The following is a 3,179-nucleotide window of genomic DNA, read 5'->3' on the forward strand; positions in this document are numbered from 1 at the left end:
GAAGAGCCAGAGGGGAAGAAAAGGGGGGGGAGAGGGGAGGGAAAAGAGAAGGGGAGAGGAGAGCCGGGGAGAAGAGGGACGGTCGGGACGACGGGAGGGGAGAGGTGGAGAGAGAGAGAGAGAGAGAGAGAGAGAGAGAGAGGGGGGGGCGGGTAAGAGCTGCAGAGAGAGAGCAAAGGAGAAAGAAGGAGATAGTCTAAGGGAAAGAGAGTCTGAGACTGAGAGTGGGGAGGCGGGAGACCTGGGGGGTGCGGCAAGAGCTGAGGTGAGACAGGAGGGAGGGATGGGGAAAGAGACAAGGGGAGGGAGGAAACGGGAGACAGGAGAGACGGGGGTGGGACAGAGGAAGAGGGAGGCCAGAGGTCACAGGGAACGAGAGGCGGGGAAGGGAGGAATAGTGGGCGTAGGGAATGAACACTTACACCCAAACCCCAAAGCAGCCGCAAGAAAGGGGGCACTGAGGCCAAGGCGAAGTGTGCGCCCCTTCTGGCCCCCAGGGGCCTGGCCACCTCTTGGTCTCCAATCGGGCGGGCACCGAGGAGGAGAATTGGAGTCCGGTAGCCTTTTCGGTCAGTTTTTGGTGGGGTCGTGTCGCTGCCACTTCTGAGACCGCGGCGCACGGGGAGCGGGGCCGCCGCTTCACAGGTGCAAGCAGTTCCCTCGTGCGCCCCACGTCCAATTGGGATACCGGTGCCTTCAGTGTCATGCCAGTCCTAACTGGCAGAATTCTCTACTTATGGCTTTCCCACATTTTCTGGCTTCGCCTTTGCCAGCTTTTGCCAACACCACCCTTCGAGTCGCGGGGCCGGGGAGCCTCCTGCCTCCCTCTCCTCCCAGGGTCCCACCCGAGGCAAAAACAAACAGCCCCGAGGGCACTTCACGGAGCGTGCAGTGGCCCCGACGGCACACTCGGGAGGATAAAAGAGGCGGCCAGCCACCCCGTCGGCCCCCGGTCGAATAATGGGTGCGCAGCAGATTGCCGGGGGCACTCGAAACTCGAGGGGAGGGAAATACTTGAGCGCGGTCCCTCCCCGCGCCCTGCGAAAGGCGCAGCCTCGCGGATTCTCCCTTGTTCGCTCTCTTTCATGCACTCTCCTTTTGTGTGGAATTATTTAAACGAGAGATCCAAGGCAGCTTTATGCTAATGTGCCGAACAAAGGCAACGGCCCGCGGGCGGGGGCCCGGAAGGTGCCTGGAGGCCGGACCGGGCCGGGCGGGGCGGCGGGCGGGCTGGCTGCGCGTGTCTCTCGCGTGCCCCTGGGACTGACACAACAACCCCTCATTCCTGCAAACACAAAGCCTCTCCCTGGCTCGGGCCCCGCGCTCGCCCCGCGCGCAGGGGCGCGGGCCCCTGCGAGACCTGACGGCGGGCTCGGCGGCGGTAACGCGCGGTTCCTACCGGATAGCGGCTCTAGGACTGGGAGGGCCTGGGGGTGGGGCTTCCAGGAGGTGGGGTCACCCAGGGGGGTGAGTCCAGGAGAGGGGTCCACGGCTGAGTGGGGATGGGGGTGTTAGGGGGCCTTGTCAACCCCCTTCGAGTGTCTCTAAACGCGCCGCGCGGTGAGATTGCGGACCCTCCTGTCTTCGCCTCTCAGGAGCTCAGGGGCTGTCTGGACTCTTCGACACCCCCCGGGGCAATTCCTAGGCCGAAATACCCTCTTTGGTACCTATTTCCAAGCTTCGCACTTTCAAGAAACTCCCCGGAGCTAGACACGATCTGAGGTTCACAGTGAACCCCGGCGTGCTCCCCGACGGCTACCTGGGACAGGAGGACAAAAATATTAAAAAATTAAAAACATAGAAACATCAGAGCGCCTGCGGCCTCCAGCTCCGCCGCCAAAGGAAGAACCCACAACGGGGTCTGCAAGGAAGAGAAGCGAGGTGGCTGCCGATTTTTTCCAAAGTGTTGCCCACGACCGACCCCACAGGAAGGGGAGGAGCCGCCTGAGGCCTGGGAAGGACGCCTCGGGGACCTGCCTTGGATCCCTGTGCTCGCCGAAGCCCGTGAAGCAACTCCGGAGGGAGGCAAAGCAGTGCTCAGTGTTTCCCCGACCCCACTCCACGCGGCGCCCACTCGGAATCGCAGCGCGTAAAGGCCGACCGCCGGAGCGTAGCGTGGTGGCGCTTTGCTCTTCCCAGAAGACTACAAATGGTCTCGACTCGAAGTCCCCATCCCTGCAGGCGCGCAGATTTTGAGAAATGAGATCACTCAGAAGACAACGGAAACTTAAGGACCAGGTGCAAGACTACCTACTTGGAGGGTGCTGGTGTGTGCGTGCGCCGCTCAGCCTAATTCTTCTCTAGCCGAGTTATGAAATTTGTTTCTAATTCTAGTACCTTTCAAATTTCCATTTATTTTTACCGTACTCGTCTGAAAATAGATTTCATTTTTGCTGGCAAGATTAAAAACCACAAATTAAGCAAAGGGGCCATTGCATCTCAGTAGTGTTCAATAGATTCTCTTAACTTAATTCAGAACCCCTTTGAATTCGCTGCATTCAGGCAGGGGTCTTGTTTTGTTGTTGTTGTTGTTGTTTGTCCCCCCTCCCACACCCTCCTTACAATTATGGGTGTTGTTATTTTTAAAGGACTCACAAGGTGACTAACTCTCCCTGTTATCTGTTGAATGAAAGCAGTGTTACGCATGCAAGACCAAAAAACCCCGCAGTCAGTTGCGGACCGTGGGCCGAACCCCACCCTGTGATCCCACAATCCAGATGGGATTCGTGATTAGAAAATAAAATTGGCCAAAGCTGTCCCGGAATCCCTCTCCTACTTCTAATTTCATCAGCAGTATTAATCAGCGCTCAAAAGAGCAAGGAAATAACATCAGTTACTTTTAGATTGAAACATATTTATAAATTTCAGATAAACTCATTTTAGAATTCCTAACTTTTTTGAGGACTAGCATTCATGGCAGTTAGCAATTTTAAAACGAGGGTGAGAGCTTTCAAAATATATCCCATGATATGTATTTTTCTGTTTTTAGTCTGAGTTAAATCACAAAGAAAAAATCATAAACATGGTTCCTTTTGATTAACCAACTTGATTAACCCTTTGATTAACTAAGCCTAACAATTGTTCTCATTACAACTTCTTACTCATGTGGAAAGAAAGAAAAGAAAGGGAGAGGAAGGAAGGAAGGAAGGAAGGAAGGAAGGAAGGAAGGAAGGAAGGAA

Source organism: Herpailurus yagouaroundi, unplaced genomic scaffold (assembly GCF_014898765.1).
Source record: "Herpailurus yagouaroundi ecotype Mexico unplaced genomic scaffold, PumYag 196, whole genome shotgun sequence".
NCBI classification, from domain to species: Eukaryota; Metazoa; Chordata; class Mammalia; order Carnivora; family Felidae; genus Herpailurus; species Herpailurus yagouaroundi.